The sequence below is a fragment of the Chaetura pelagica genome, unplaced genomic scaffold (assembly GCF_000747805.2).
Source record: "Chaetura pelagica isolate M959 unplaced genomic scaffold, ChaPel_1.0 scaffold67, whole genome shotgun sequence".
NCBI lineage: Eukaryota > Metazoa > Chordata > Aves > Apodiformes > Apodidae > Chaetura > Chaetura pelagica.
Genome location: NW_009954107.1, coordinates 4,114,764 through 4,132,961, shown reverse-complemented (window position 1 = coordinate 4,132,961; position 18,198 = coordinate 4,114,764).

Genomic DNA, 18,198 nt, shown 5'->3' with positions numbered 1-18,198 from the left:
TTTTAGTTTATTATATCCAGGTGTCCTGAACAGTTGTAGGTTTTAATAGTAAAGGGAATTTTGCATGGCATTCTGAAAAATGAAGCTTCTTATTTTCTTCACAAATATCCATCTACTCATTTAACATCTAACTACTAAATGGTTTTAAATATGTGACTACTACATATCTTCTCCTTTTTAAGATAACAAATTGAAGTTTAAACCAGGAAATTTGTTTTAGTCCTGCATAGATCATTGCAAATCCATAGGCTTCCTCTAAGACTTCAGATCTTAATCTCTCAGAAGCAAATATTTTTAAATCATTGAAGCATTTTTCCAGGCACTCAGAAGATGAAACTAATTTTTTGAGCCACTTCTAAGATGCACATAAACCATATGCGATAGGAATTTTTCAGATGGCAAAGGTGCCCAAACCTTGGACATCAAGATTGGTCTCACAAATTTTTAGTATTACTGACAAAGCATTTTCTTTCTGCTTTCACTATAGTTTTCAGATAAATATTCTCAGGTTCTTTCTGCTATCTTTAAATAGATAGCTCTTCATGGCTACTGTCACTTGGTCCCATCACAAAAGATTCCACATTCCATTATTATTATAATTATTGTCTAGTTATTCTAGTTTTGCACAAAAGTTAGGAGCATCAGCACAAAGTTTGTAAGTTGAGAAATATCAGTAAAAAAAAAATCACATTAGTGTTGAATGGGGAAATAAAAGGCTGGAGGCAGTGGATTAGGGGAGGTATCCAAGGGTTTAAATAGGGAAAAAGTCATCATTTAATTGATGACTTCTACCAGAGAATTTTGAACACCAGATCAGTGATACTGTGCTATTAGTTACAGCATAAGATTTAGGAGTCATGATAACAGGGAACGAATAAAATATTTAGAGAACACTGCATTGCTTTGAATAATGGAGAAATAGAAATAATATTCAGTAACTTTGAAATAATGTATTAAAAAATAATGTGCAAAGGAATCCTGCCAGCAGAAAGTGTCTCAAACAGCTGAAAATGGTAAAGAATAAAGAGATACATGTATTATTTCTGTAAGTCAGTCTGAGCTGTGACATTTTCTTGGTCTGTGGCTTTGTTTTCACTACAAAGCAACAGTGTTCAGGCAGAGAACAGACAGTTTCAATGTTGCAACAGTGAAGTACAAAGGAACATTTGTTACCTACAGACAGGTTTTGATTATTAGTGCTGTGTCAGGGGATAAAGCTTTAGTAATTTTTCTGTAGTACTAGCTGAAGACTGTCAGCCTCCTGTGCTGTGTCAAATCTGAGATTATGATTTGCAGCTTTCAAAGTTCTCAAGATTCTTCATCAAGAAAAAATTATCTGGTTATCCATTATTTTTAGTACCACTGAGACACATCATACTTGGTTTTCCTCTAAGAAAACTATCTATATTTTCTAGTAATTTTTTGCAAACTTTACATAAATATATAAAACTTAATTTGAGTGGATAGTAGAGTGATTAGAAAGATAAGGCTGGAATGTAATTCCCAGCACAGCATTTTTAATGTGATGCAAAAAAATATTTGAGCTGCACTGAAAATCATTCAATTTCTTTGGTGGTGTCACTCATAAGCAGGGTGGCTAATGAACTGTTCTGCTGTGATGTCACAAATATTTTAGCTGCAACCTATTTCCAATCTTTTTGATCAGACTGATACTGTCAAGAAAAGAAGAAAAAAAGTTTATCCTCACAGCAGCTTTAAGGTACCACTTCAAAAGTTACTTCTCATGATTTGATAGTAACTTATCAATCTGTTGTGTAATGCATGCTACCTTTGGGCTTATTTTGCATGTTTATAGAACATTCTCATGACTGCTAGAGTTAGGATACCCTCTGGAATGTAGAGAGGAAAATTAACACACCAAAGCACCACGTGCTAAGGCAATACTTTGCTGCATGCATATAACATGTCATATGTCTACCAAGCAGAAGTTTTCAACTGCATCAGCATAGTGTAGTTTCATTTCATGTTTCCATTAATAGAAGGGCCTTTTAATAACTTTATGCCTATTGAATACACAGGGTTTTTAGCTTTCTGAATGTTTAGGAGTCATCATCCCTGGAAGTATTTGAAAGAAATGTAGATATAGTGCTTAGTGACAAGATTTAAGCACTGAACAGGTGAATTAGGTTATGGTAGGGAGATTTAGGTTATGGTTAGACTTGTTGATCTTCAAGGTCCCTTCCAACCAGGATGATTCTATGATAAAACATCTAAGAGAAAACTATTAAGGTTTATAATAAATAATAATAATAATAAAAAAAATACGGTAGGACTTAACTGCTTAAGATAGTCAGCCCAGACTAGACTTTTACTTTTTTCAGTAATGTAAATGACAGAATCTTCATGTAGATATGTTTTTGCCCAGAAAGATGATTCAACAACTGCATTTGGCCTGTGTTTAACTCTCCAGCTAAGTACCTTTTAGGATGTCCAAGATCTTATTCTAGTAGATGCACTCTGAATGTATCCAGAGAACTGAAATAATGGGGCACCTCAACAGCAGTTGTTTAATTAAAAAAAAAACAACATGAAAACAAAACATAAAAACCCACCCCAAATATGAAACCTTTATTATCACTGTGAAGTTCCATTTTTGTTTTAGATTAAGTTACTTGGAATAAATGTACACATATTCTGGAACATGCATATAAAGAGCATCCAGAACTTGAGTAAAATCCTGAATCTCTATAAAATTAATCTGTCTCTACTCTTTCTTATCATGCATAGGGAAACTTGATTTTTCAAAGTGGAGTAGAGGGAAAAGAAGAAATGTGAAGATACCCTAATTTTTAAAATACATATACTCTTCATTGTAAGTAAACTTTCATATCCCAAACTCTAGTATAATATGCAAAGTTCAGAGAAGAGGAACAAGTTTTTAATCTCAGCACCCACAAAACAAGCCATTTTATGCATATGGAACTTTGATGTAGGAGGAAAAAGGGGTGGGTAAAGTACAGTTCCTACCTCATATTTTTTTTTAAATTGTAAAAATACTCACAGCTATCTTGGACAACGAAAAATTTCATTGCTATATATGAAATTATTATAGGGAGCTTCTCATGTCTTACATTAATCAGTTTACTGAGTTCTACAATATGCTAAAATGAATAATCATGCATTATTTTGCTTGAACCGTATATATCTATTACCATATATATATATTTATGGACAGACACCTACTTTGTAATGTTGATTTAAGTTAAAGAAAAGTCTATTTCAGATTTTTACAATTATAGATGTAGTCTATTCTTTGCAATACTTACACATTTTCAAAGACAAATAAGTCTTAACAATTAATGTCTCCAAGACTAGGACAGCTCCTGATGTAAATCAAAGTGCAAGATGAAAGTTGTAAACCAGGTGAAATATTGGTTTGTCTGACTTTTTACTGTTAGGATGTTAATAACCTTTCATCTTTGTTGCCTTTTTGCTTGAAATATTTATCTATCTCCCTATTCTCACTTGGTAATATTTGCAGCCTTGAGGGTTTTTTTAAATTATATATTATCAGTGTAGAGAAGGGATTGTTTCTCTGATGGCAAAGACACAGAGCAAAACTATGAATATAGTAAGACTTCACCTCCTTGACCCTACTGACACTGGGAAGTAAAATTTACTCTAGTGATATTTTATACCTTGGTGAGAGGAAAATAGATTCTAAACCTGGTAGCAACATGATTCACACAGTATGGTTTGGTTAATGAAAGGATTTGACCCAGAACAGCTAGATCAGTAATGAAAACAGAAAGAACTAACTGCAAAGTTTGTGTACTAGTTGAAGTCACAGTTTTGAACTGTGGGAGCTGGGTTAGTCTGGTTTCAAGTCAAGGATGGTAGAAACCTTGGAACTGTAAATGTAATGAAAGATAAATTCATTGTGTATTACTTATCTCAGGAAATAAATTATAATATAAAATCAAAAGTACAGAGATCAAGCACTTAGAGGCAAGCAGAATTTCTGCTGTCAACAGAGCTAGTCCAGTGAAAAGATGAAGATGTGTATCTTAGTCCATCAGACAGCATTTTGGAGACACTTACAGGAGTCAGATGAGAAAGACAGAATTGGCTAAGGCAAAAGAGATGTACACAATAAAGCACACAACTTCACATAGCAGAAATACGTGATATGGATTTGGAAAAAGATTAAAGACCTTTTTGGAATAGGTGATCTGTCTCCAAATACAAGGCTAAAAATACTTATTTTGGTTTTCTCAGTAAATCTATGATTAAGTGAGAAGATGATAATCTAAAGATATTCTTGTTGAAAAATACGGCCTTAAGCCCTAGACTAGAGGAAGTATTATATACATTCAGAAAAAATCTTAACATAGAAAAACTAGTTATGGCTTGGCAAGGAGCACATATGGAAAGGAGATACTAGTTGTCACAAAGCAGTCAGAAAATTTCTAAGAGCTTTAAATATCATAAATATTATCAAACAATATCCTGAACTGGAATATCCATGCCTCAGAGCAAGGAGTATAGGGAATATTGATAACTCACAACAAAGTAACATAAAAATGGCAGCCAAAACCTACAAAAGTTACTACTATCAGGCACTTGGTTTTGCAGGTAAACACAGCTCCCTATGGCTTTATTTTCATATACATGTTAGCAGAGATCTACCCAAAATTCGTAAGCTGTAGTTATAGCACTTGTCAGACCTCTAGCTGGATCATAGTATCCTTGTATTCCCTTTTTCACATGGTTACCAATTATTTTTCTAATATCTTACATATTAGAAATTATACTAGAAAATATTATCTTACATATTAGAAATTATAATTCTTTAAAATCAAGTCAGAAGAATGCAGCAGGAGTTAAAAAAAAATTAGGTTAATGCCAATTTTTATTGTAAGCCAAGAGTTTTCTCAAACAGTTTTCTCCCCATGGGATTTACAGTGCCTGCAAATTTCAGAAGGACTTGATAATTTTGTGGCAATTTATAAAACTTCTAAAACTTCTCTCAGGAATATATTAAGAATTGATTTAACTGTACTTCATAGCAAACCGCTCAGAATTATTTTAGTTGACTCTAATTAAAAATAATTGAAGTGGGGTTTTTTTTTGTGTTCTTTTGTTTGTTTATTGTTTTCTCCAAGTTTAATTCAATAGCAACAACTATATAAGAGAATTTAACATATTCTTGGAAAGATAATTTCTGCAATCCCACTCTCCTCTGGACTTGGTAGCTCCAGCTCCACCAGACAGTGTAGATACTTGGAGAATTTCAGATAATTGAATTGTCACAAAGAACATGTTTATGGAGTTCTTTTTAACATTATAGCTCCCTAATCAACAATTTGCCATATTAATTTGTAATTTTACATCAAAATACATTTGCTTTTGCAAAAAGTTTTCACAGCATTCACCACACCAGTCCACAGAAAAAAAAATAAAATTATAAAAAAATCATTGGTCATGCATGATTTCCCCTTCATATATTCCCTTCACATGAGCAGGTTCTGTTAATGTGCACAATTTGTCAGGGAAATGCCAACCTCATGAAATTCAACAAGGCCAAGTGCAAGGTCCTGCACCTGGGTCAGCACAACCCTAGGCACAAATACAGGCTGGTGGGAGGATGGCGGGAGAGCAGCCCTGAGGAGAAGGACTTGGGGGTGGTAGTAGATGAGAGGCTCAATGTGAGCTGCCAGTGTGTGCTGGAGCCCAGAGAGCCAATTGTGTCCTGAGCTGCATCAAAAGAAATGTGGCCAGCAGGGCCAGGGAGGTGATTCTGCCCCTCTACTCTGCTCTGGTGAGACCCCATGTGGAATACTGTGTACAGCTCTGAAGCCCTCAGTACAGAAAAGAAATAGAGCTGCTGGAGAAGGTGCAGAGAAGGGCCACCAAGTTGATCAAAGGCCTGGAGCACATCTGCTATGAAGACAGGCTCAGGGAGTTTGGGCTGTTCAGCCTGGAGAAGAGAAGGCTTCAGGGAGACCTTATAGCAGCCTTCCAGTACCTGAAGGGGCTACAGGAAAGCTGGGGAGGGGCTTTTCACCAGAGAAGATAGTGATAGGACAAGGGGTAATGGTTTTAAACTGAGAGAGGGGAGATTTAGGTTAGATATTAGGAAGAAACTCTTCACTATAAGGGTGGTGAGGAACTGGAATGGGTTGCCCAGGGAGGTTGTTGATGCACCAACTCTGGAGGTTTTTCTGGCCAGGGTGGACAAGGTTTTGTGCAACCTGGTCTAGTGGTAGGGTTCCCTGCTCATGGCAGGGGGGGTGGGACTAGATGATCTTTAAGGTCCCTTCCACCCTTAATTATTCTATGATTCTATGAAACAGATTCATCCTTAAGAGATAAATTAATGACTCCTTTTATTTTGTTTCTCCCTGTCTCTAAATATGGCAATGAATGACACTGACTTGATTAACCAACTGCATTAACATAAATAAGGTCACAGAACTTGACCAAGGGCTTGGCTGCTAGAGAACATGAAATGCTGGTAAGGCTCACACATGGACAACAGATATATTTGAGAGTTATTCACTGTTATTTTAAAGGTTTTAGTAGACTGATGCATGAATGAGTCCAACTGACTTAAATTCTTATTTGGAATACTCTTGTTCTTGTCTAGTCTGTTTTGAAAATATTTATCTGAGGAAAACCATAGTTCTATGAGTTATATTGTATTTTTTATTAATTCCTAATTATAATGTAGTTTAAATTAAAATACAACAGTTTGTTGGCAAAACCATTTTGTATACTTTTTTTCTGTCACCATCCCATTTATACCCACCCACTGATAACTGCTCAAGTATTTTTCCCTGAGAGTATGTATGTACCTCAGCAAATAAAATACGCATACTGTAAAAATCTGAAATTAATATTAGTGTTGTCAAGCAATTATATTTTTTAATTTCTGCAGTGGAATTAAATTTAAGTGTCTTGCATAGAGATAAAAAGGAGTCAAGTGGAGATTTTTTCCATTTTTCATCACAAGACTTGTAGAAGTGTTCTGAAAAATGGGATTTTGGTAGTATTTGATCAAAAATAATACACAATTTTTTAATATATTATGTAATTAAATATCAATATTTCAAAAACTTATTTTCTGTGAAATACACATTAAACAGCAATGATGTAAAGCAAACTTTTAGATAATGGGTTTTGTACAAAACCAAGATAAAATGAGTGGCCTATGTCACGTTACACAATCTGCCTCCTCCTAAGTGTCCATAGTTCCAGTACAAAAGAATTTTAAATAATTACAAATAGGCTGGCTTGTAACAATTTTACATGTCTGCTCTCATCCCTTTTTGAGTTTAATGAAGGAGTGATGATCTGAACAAAGCATTAATTTAAATTGGATGGAGGAAATGATGAAGCAAACTCTGAAAAGTTAATAGGTTTTTACATGCTTTACTGAGAACAGAAGTTGAAGGTAAGAGATATAAACTAAGGGCACACCTCCTCAGAGAGCCTGAGTTGTTAGAAGCAAAAGGATAAAGCTAAATTATTCTGTTAGATTATATTTTAATTCACTAATTTGATACTGGTCAGCAATACAATTATTAAAGTTCCTATAATGAATTCAGAAGCTATTTTTTTAATAGGACAGAACATCTGACAAAGGATCAAGGTTAGAACACAGGATAGTTACAGGCAGTTGATCATAAATAGGATGGAGAAAAAGTATTGTATCCTATAAAGATTCTACTAGGAAAGAGTTTATGGATGCAAGTTTCAATAGCAGATATGGCCAAGTGACAGAATACATTCAAAAGGGCTGTGCACAGTGCTGATGTAGTTTCTCCCAAACATCTGTGCAGTGTAGCTCTGGCATATCAGAAGGCTATATAACACAACAGATATTGCTCACAATTAATTCACATCACTGCAAATAGAATATACAAATAAACCTGTTTCCTTCTTCCCCTTCTACCTGAATGGACTGACTTTTCCCTGCTTTTTCATAGATTTAATCAGAATTTCTACAACACTAGATTTTTTTATTTTTTTTTTTGTGAGCTGATTGGTTTTGGTTCTGTTGTTTTTTTGTTGTTGGTGGTTTTGTCCTATTTTATTTCATTTTTTAAGTTTACTTTTTTGCCCTGAAGCATACATCCACAAAACATCCTTACAGAGCCTAGAGATACATACATTTGATCTATTTTGATTTTTAGGATTTCCAATTACTTCAGTATTGTCTCAGGGAGTCTAACTTGGATTACTCTCCCTTTCTCATAGACCTTCTCCAGCTGATTCACACCTGCACTGGAAGTACGCAAGAAGAAGCCTCAGTAGTGGTAAGAGTAAAAAGGATTATTTTACATAATTTTCAAGAACTCTGACCTACTTTGATATGCCTGCTGATAAGAGGTAATCTTCTATTATCTTACCTAGTCTTAATACAGATTGGGAACAAACTCAAAAGTAGTTCATAAAATCCAGTCTAGTCCAATCCAATCTGTCTCAAACAAAATTACTAAATGAAATTTTACCAAACTGTACAAAAAGTGGCATTAAGCTAACTTTCTCTCTCTCTTTTCCTTCCTTCCTTCCTTCCTTTTTCATTTTCCAGAGAAACATAGAGCTGATATGTGTCCCTCAGTTGTGAAAGGATCTATTCTCTCTCTTCAATTTTTAAACCCAGTCTCTTTTTATTCTTCTATGCCTACTTAGAACAAAATCCAATTATATTTTAAGACTAGTTGACTAGATGATCTTACATTAAGTTCTTTATTCTTGCAAAGATGAAGTATCAATCACACAACTCTGTCTTCAGTAATTTTGGTGATATAGATGACAGCAGTTAAATTACAGGATTGGCAAGTGTTAAGTTCTTAAAGTCTTAAAGACAGTATTGGGAAATGGGAAGAAGAATAAGATGTCTCTCTTTTGACAACATAAATTTCATCCTACACTTTCAATATTTTCTATTTGAATACAAATAGTTTTGCTCTTGTATGAAAGATAGCACACAAAAATTGTTTCAGATTCCATTTATTCTTTCTGTAAATTATAAGAGGTAAGACCAAGTGAACAGTGAATCCTTGCAAGATATTATGAAAACTAATGGTTTGTTGAGAAAAGGTGCCTTGGAAGCCAAAAGAAAAAACAAAAGTATAAAATAAAAAGACAGCAGGATATTGTACTGATACGGAAGTTACTGCATTCCTGTGATGCCAGCATTGTTGCCATGTCAAAGAACAGCTAATGTGGAATATCAATGCCAACAAAAGGGAGATGTTATTTATTTTCCAGTAAATCATCAGATATTTTAAGACCTTTACAGCATTTTGGAATTAAATTCAACTGTGGACAAAATGCATCTTGAATGTCTGTATTCAGCACAAAAAAAAAAATGCTTTGTTGGTCATTGAAACTGCTTCAGTCTTCCCATCTGAGAGATGAAGTTAAATGAAACGTGTATCCTTCCAAAGCACTTAGAAATCTACTAAAGAGAAAAAAACTTGATGAAAAAGTAACACTTCTACACAAATATTATCAACTAAACAGACATAAGTACATTTTTTTTTTTTTCCTTCCTAAGAACAACCATCCAACTCATCAAAGTACCTACATTGCTAGGTGATGTGTGTAAAGTTAGCGTGTTGGTAAGTACTTGAAGTTTGCAATAACTTTGCTTAGCCCTTGGTACTCTGCTAGGAAAAAGAGGCTGTCCAACAGCTCACTCTTTAAAGATGACCCTATGCAAGCCTTGTATGATCTCTTTTCAAACTGTCTGAATGCTCGCAAAAGCAAATAGTACTTTTAAATGCTATGATGTGGGTTGAGTTATTTTTGGTAGTCACAAATTGAATTTAAAAAGGAGTTATAACATTTTTATTTAAACCTCTAGAAGCTCTGAACACATGCTCTGCTTTTTCAGCTTTCAGAAATTTTCACGGACTGGCCCATTGGCTGGTAGAACCAGTATCTGTGCAGGTACCAATGTTTACTGCTCCACCTCAGATGAATCCTTGTCCTATCTTCAGAATCAAGGTGTGTATTTGGGGAAATGTCTTATATCCCAAATCTGTTTGTAGCTAGGAGGCCCTATAATCCCTGAGGTTTAATTCTTCCTGTGGATTTCCCTGATGGACAAAGAGTTTCACCGGAACACAACTATCTGATGCAGAAACAGAGCACCCAAAGACCTAACCAAAACTCCAAGGGGAAGAGTTGTATTAATCCAGTCCATCCTGCATTTGGGTAAGGTATTGCTAAAAAAAAAACACCCAACAATTAAAGAATCTGTTCATTTATCTTGTTTTATTTGTGTTGTGTTTTGTTTGCTTTTTAATAGGAATACGTGAAAGAGACGGTATCACAGGTAAAAGTCTGAATTCTAATGCCAGTGAAAACAGGTAATGAATATCTCTATTGGAGTAATGATTCTGTAGCCAAGCACCTGTTCTGTAAGCAACATTTCACCCATTCTCAAAATCTGTCTGTACACAGAACTACATGAACACTTAATGTTTGTCTTTTCAATAACTTATTAAAAATTAATCTGAAATGTATATAGGAATTTCTTGTGTATAAAAATAATTACATTGAAGTTTGCAGAGACCCTAGCTGCGCTTGGTTAATAACTATATCTTGTCAGACAAATTTAATTGCGATGTCATCTAATTAATTATGTATTGTAAAACAGAGTTTCAGTGATAGCTTGACATACTTTACAATACCTATGACTCGAAACAACTTGGAAAAATGTTCATAACTTGATTAATAACCAGCAAAGCAATTTGTCTTTTTTTCAAGACAATTTGTAACTGTACATATTTTTTTTTAAGCTTTGAAGTTTAAAAGATATGGAGAAAATCGCATAATTATACACAAAATATCTTCATTTTTAAACAGATGTTACTAGGATGAGCAAAAATGTAGCAGTGATTGTGAATGAATGCATGAAAATTCTTCTATACACAGTTTACAGGTCAATCTGTGCTATAAATCCCAGACAGAAAGAAATTAAGAGATTAAATCCTTCTAATTAAATAAATTAAAGTATTTTACTCTCACTGTGGTATGATTTGATAACACTGAAACACATCATCCAGCCTTTGTACTAACATACTAACATAAGTAAAAAATAATTTATGTGAAATTTATCTAGTTTTCATGTTCACTCACTGCTTGTGCTGTTTATCAGTAAATACTAACACAGCTGAAGCTAATTTTACCTTGAAAAGTAGATGGAAAAAATGCAGTATTTATGTTTTGTGTTTTCACAGTAGTAACATGAAAATTGACTGACATCTACTTTAAAACTAGAAACTTTGTGGAAAAATTCTATACAATTGCCTGGATGTTTTTGGTTTTAATCTCATTAAATAAACATTCTATATTTTCTCCTGAAGACTGCGCACTCTTTCAGATTTTCAAGGATTGGTTTTTAATCTTGCATCAACAAAAATAGTTCATCCTACCAATATACCCAACACCTGAGTTTTTGTGCAGACTAAATAGCTATTGGACTCTAGTGAAAAAATTGATAGATAAAACAGGCAAGCAAGAGTAACAAACTATGGAAGAAACAATTTAGCTGATCTCTGAGAGTAACTAGGTATCCCTTGGGGAAGGAGATGGGGGCAGAGAGCAAGGTTAAATTAAGTATAATACCTCAAAACTGAGAATAATGAAATACAAAGCACTAGTGGCATCATATAAAGAAGTCATCAAAGCAGCCAGTAGCCTCAATTCACTCTCAGCTCAACGTGGTTGAGCTCACTTAGAACAGAAAACTATGCCCACCAGCTTTCTCCAAAACACAGAAGAAAGCTGCCTGTCGGAAACAACAGACAGGGCAGTCCTGTGAGACAGTGAGCATCTTGCAGGAGTTGCTAAGTACACTCAGCCAACACTGCAGACAGGAATAGCAAAAGGTTACCCTATGAATCATAGAATGTTTTGAGTTGGAAGGGACCTTAAAGATCATCTAGTTCCAACACCCCCAACATGTAGAGAGTAGGAAGGATGCTGTACTTCCACTGCCTTCCACCATTCTGTTTTTAAAATGCCTGTCCACGTATTTACTAAAAAAGTCAATGAACTGTAATATTTTCAATGTTCATGATGGACAGGAAAGTACATATGTGACTTGGCTAAGTAAAATAGAAGTACCCAGCATACTTCAAAACCACTCTCTAAGAATAAATAAATTATATGCTATAATTCTACACCACAGCATTGTTCTCTTCACCACAGATTTTAGAATGTGTTACAAGGATTGTAATATGCCAGATCACATACTAAGCAGCCTATTCTACTTGACATTTCAATCAAAAACTTAAGCCAAACATGAACAGCAGCCTCTAGAACATGTGCAGCAATTATTTCCTATTGCAAAAAATGTCACAAATGTACCACTTGATATTTAACAAAATATGCTAAGGGAGAGTATTTTATTTTTTTTTTTTTCTAATTTTAGCAGTCTATTATGGAATGAAATGTTCAGAAATATCTGTAAATAGGTAAGGGACAGAATTAAGTTCTGATAATTAAAATTTCTTTGTAAGGTTAAAAAAATACCTGAAAATTAAGAGAAAACTGTAGAATCACCATTAGACAAAATGTTTGCTAAGTAAAATCTTACCTGTCAAGCTTCTAAAAGATTTATCACATAGATTTACCGGCTGTCAAAAAAACCCCAAAAACCAAAACCTCACAACAAAAAAGAGAAAATCCAAAACCCCCACTTAAACTCTAACAAAAACCACATTCTTACTGACAATGAATGGAAGGTGCATCTTTGTAATCAAAAGAGCAGCTATTAGTTATATCAGTTGGGTAACTTCAGAATTATGAGAATTAATGCTAAATGACCCTCAGAACTATACACGCCAACTACTAAGGAATGAACCATAAGAAACTTAAGGACAAGGTCTAGGTAAACCACAGGATCTGGGAAAAGACTGTAAATTTCTAGTGCCTATATATTACTGGGATGGAACCAACATAGGTATCAAAAAGAAAATGCATTTTTCTTGTCACAAGTATAATGTCATCGTATGTATATCTGTAATTACTTGACTTTCTTTCACAAAGATTTATATATAGACACAGTATTTTACAATGACAATTTTGTAAATATTCAGAAGAACCAAGTTTTACAACTTCTGCTGCACTACTTGAAAAAAATATTAAAGTTCTATTAAGAAAAAAAAAAATATTTGAGAAGCGTATTTCTCAAGTTGTAGAGCTATTTCTCAGATCCCTGTAGAGCAACATTCCTCAGCCTGAAAGGTCACAACTAGAAATAAATCAAGACTGTCAACAGCTAGAGCATCATGCTGATGAAAGAAATAAAACAGTTTATGGAGTTACACTTCTCACAACACACCTTTGTCAGGCTGTCATCTGTCTAACTTCAAACCTTTCTTTGTAGAACATCATTTTACTTTGCTTCTATCATGAAATTACCCTTAAGTGTTCATTATGAACTTTCCAGTTATTGAAAAAAATAAATCAAATTTGGGGAATCTTTGATCGAGATCGTCTTTCATGTTGCTTATCCATATATTTTATTTGCAGTTCAACACTGAAATGCCAGGCAAAAAAAAACAACAAACAAACAAACAAAACACAATGGTTTGAGTAATTGCTATTGCAATATGTAGTTGCTAGATGTTATAAAATGTTTATAAATGAAATTTTGTTTCCAGTGATCCTCAGAGAGAGGCTCAGAAAAAACGTCTGGCTATGAATAATGCAAATAAATCAAGAATTCTTTATTATCTTTCCACCTTATGTATTAGCATAACACATATGTTCTTAATTTCTCAGCTTCAAATACTTGTCTTCCTCCCATCTGTTTTTACTTCTAAGCATGATTTTTTTTTCTATAAAATTAAGTTTTATAACTAACATTTTCTATTTGTTACTAAAATGTCCATTCTATTTTTCCCAACTAAAGAGAGATGGTAATGCATGAGTTCTGCATAAAAATATAGTTATACATGGACTTCTCTAATGTGGCTTTTTCTGATGTTCTTTGTAAAATCTGTACTTTTAGTACTGCGTTCCCTTCCAAAGACAAAATATCACTGATTGTGGTGATGTAGGTTTTTACAATAAATCAGGCTACATGTTGTGTTGTGTTATGATTAATGCAATTATTCAAAATAGTTCACAAAGTCAGACTTAATGGATGCGTTCAGGATTTAGCTTTAGATGGTATCTAAAACTCCATTCGCTGAAAACTGTATGAAACCTTTTCAATTTTCACAACTTTCTCAGTCCCTTGCAGGTAACTTAAGGAGTAACAAAGTCACATTTCAGTGTAGGTGATATAATCTTAATGTTCTAGGCACAAGTTCAGTCTTGCTGTAAGTAGATACAACACTGTTAACATTAATGAATTTTTATTTCTGTTGGTGATAACTACAGTGGAATTTGTTATGCTGAGATCTAATTATTTTCATTGGAGTAAAATTTTACTACATCGTAAGAGCTGTAATTATTAATTCTTTCAGACAGGGTCATTGGAAATCCATTAGAAAGCCCTTCACGTTATGCTCCCCATAATATTTTTATCTGTTATTGTTTGGGTTTTTCTAATTTCTAGCAATGAGCACTTATGGTATAAAATGTTTTGCAAAATTTTAGATTGACTTGACTTATAAACCTATACTATTGACAAGCACTTTTCATAAGTGTAACTAAGTGTAACTAAGACAGCTGAAAGAAATACTCTTGAATCTAACATTACTGGATTGAATTGTTTAAAAGAAAACAGTTGTGTTTTGGGTTTTTTTAAATTACTGCCTTAGATATCTTTTCAACATAGGAAACTATTTTAGATTTCACAATTCTTTTCTTTCAATAGTTTAATAAAAAATAAGTTAAAAAACCCCACAAACCAACCCTAACTTGCCTAATATTTATTCAAACTTATCTGTCTCAACTTTTGTTTAATGAATACTAATTGAATACTTTTTCATTTTGGCTTATTCCTTAAGGACACGTAAAGAGGATATGTGAAGGATGATTATCAATCTGCAATTCTGACTATGAAAGCTGGAGTTGTTCAGAAACATGAATACAACTTGTGCTAATGGACAAATCTGGGACATCCACATAGGACTGGGGGGACAAGCAAAATATCTTTTACTCTAAAGGAGGATAGCAAATGTCACACCAGTCTACAAGAAGGGCAAGAAGGAGGACCCAGGTAACTACAGACCGGTCAGCCTCACCTCCATCCCTGGAAAGGTGATGGAACAACTCGTTCTTGTCACTATCTCCAGGCACATTAAGGACATGGGGGTCATCAAGAGCAGTCAACATGGTTTTATCAAGGGTAAATCATGTTTGACTAACCTCATAGCCTTCTATGAGGAAATTACTAGGTGGATAGATGATGGTAGAGCGGTAGATGTGGTTTATCTTGATTTCAGTAAAGCATTTGACACCGTCTCCCACAGCATCCTTATAGATAAGTTGATCAGGTATGGGTTTGATGATCAGGTAGTGAGATGGATTAGGAACTGGTTGAAAGGAAGGAGTCAGAGAGTTGTAGTCAATGGGGCAGAATCTGGTTGGAGGTGTGTGACTAATGGAGTCCCACAGGGGTCGGTACTGGGACCGGTGTTGTTCAACATCTTCATCAACGACCTGGATGAGGGTATAGAATGTACCCTCAGCAAGTTTGCTGATGACACTAAGCTGGGAGGAGTGGCTGACACACCAGAAGGCTGTGCTGCCATTCAGAGAGACTTAGATAGGTTGGAGAGTTGGGCGGGGAGAAACATGATGAAATTCAACAAGGGGAAGTGCAGAGTTTTACATTTGGGGAAGAACAACACCATGTCCCAGTACAGGTTGGGGGCTGAACTGCTGGAGAGTAGTGTAGGTGAAAGAGACCTGGGGGTCCTGGTAGACAGGAGGATGACCATGAGCCAGCAATGTGCCCTTGTGGCCAAGAAGGCCAATGGCATCCTGGGGTGCATTAGAAAGGGTGTGGTTAGTCGGTCAAGAGAGGTTCTCCTCCCCCTCTATTCTGCATTGGTGAGGCCACATCTGGAGTATTGTGTCCAGTTCTGGGCCCCTCAGTTCAAAAAGGACAGGGAACTGCTCGAAAGAGTCCAGCGCAGAGCTACGAAGATGATTAAGGGAGTGGAACATCTCCCTTATGAGGAAAGGCTGAGGGAGCTTGGTCTCTTTAGCTTGGAGAAAAGGAGACTGAGGGGTGACCTCATCAATGTTTACAAATATGTAAGGGGTGAGTGTCAGGGAGATGGAGTTAGGCTTTTTTCAGTGATGACCAGTGATAGGACAAGGGGTAATGGGTGTAAATTTGAGCATAGGAGGTTCAAGGTGAATATCCGAAAAAATTTTTTTACTGTGAGAGTGACAGAGCACTGGAACAGGCTGCCCAGGGAGGTTGTGGAGTCTCCTTCACTGGAGACATTCAAAACCCACCTGGATGCGTTCCTGTGTGATGTACTCTAGGTGACCCTGCTCTGGCAGGGGGGGTTGGACTAGATGATCTTTCGAGGTCCCTTCCAGCCCCTAAGATTCTATGATTCTATGATTCTATGATCTCACAAGGAGACTGCATCCTGAAGACCAGCAAGGGTACAGAAATACCTTAAGAAAAATGGAAAGCAGGTATCTATTATTCTGTTTCTGTTATCTCTCCAAAAAGTGTGCGTGATTTTTAAATCAGTCTTGACTGCACTAAGAGAGAAATGATTTCATTCCATTTAGATTATCATATTGAATTTGTCAAATAGGCATAATACAAAAGGTGAGACTGAATTTCACTTCACATTAATATAAATATGTTACTCACCAACAGACAAGTAAGGGATAGAAGTAGCTCGTTTGCTTGAATGGAGGAGCTGTTTCTAAGCTGGTCAAATATTAGGGAGGTTTTCTCTGCAATCAGATCTTAGTGCCTGATAAAACTTGCAGCTCAAGAAGACAGCAAATTTTGACAGAACTGTCAGAGGCATTTGCTAAGTAAGGTGTTGATAAGCTGGGACAGTGTGAAAAAAAAAAAAAAAAAAAATCAATTTAAGTGGAATCCCTGCAGGATTCTAGGAAATGGATTTGCTACGAGTGCCTGCCCTAGGACCACAACAGGAGATGAGATATATTCGGACATCACAAGCTCTGATGAAGTGTATGATCCAAATGTCCACATCAAGTCAGATGACGATAGGACAAGACATTTTTTGGATCTGATGTCGGGGAAAAATAGGTAAGCAGAGCTTTTTTTTCCCAACTTCTTTGAAGATTTGTAACTGGGCTGTCTCACTCTGCTATTGCAAAAATTGAAGGTAATATATATTCTTAACCTGATTTGACCTAAGCCAAATTCCACACTGCCTAGCAGGGAGACCTTACCCAAAGGTAAGGCATATCTATGAACCTTGTTAAAGTGTCCAGGAATTCCAACAGCCTCTGCAGAAGAAGTGCATTCCTAGCATGTGATCTTTCATCACAAATATTTGTAGAGAGAAAAATTTTGTTTTGGTGACTTGAGATAGCAAGAAAAACTCTTAGAGAAGCATGTCTGGACTTTGACAGCCTTGGGGAACATAGACACACAAGACCCAAAAAATACTGCAAGGAGGTGAGATCTTGTCATATTTTGTTGACTCAAACATTCTTTTTCCTCACAAAATATTAATGTGACAGCAAGAGACAGTTCACATTGTAAAACAGTTAAGGAATACCACCAAAAATAAAGAAGGGCAACTTTTGACTGAATGATCCTAGCCCCTTTAGATAGGAAGCTGCACCATGTCTGCCTGTTTTGTTGGTTTCAGAAACACTTGTTTCAACATCTGTTAAGATGGATCCTTCACTTTTAATCTTTGTGCAAAAGTACTTATCAAACACACCTGACTGATTTTTTTTTTCCTCTAGAATATTTTCAGCTTATGAACTAAGTAAATTACAGGGAATGTTACTGTTGAAAATTAAAAGATAGCAGTAGTTTTCCTTAGGTAGACAATCATTACTACCAGTTGCTGAGTAAGCTTTATGTTTTGGGTAACCCTGGTGAGTCATACTCAACTCTAGTGCCTACTGAGACAAAAGGAGACTTATGATCACTTGCCATCTTTACTTTTACTGAAAATGAATTATAAGAGTGAAGGGGAAAAAAAATCAACATGTGAATTTAGTTCTGTGCATGTTTGAGGTGGAACTGGTATTTTCCAGATTTCAATTAATTGTAGTATGGAAACAGATGTTCTGCAG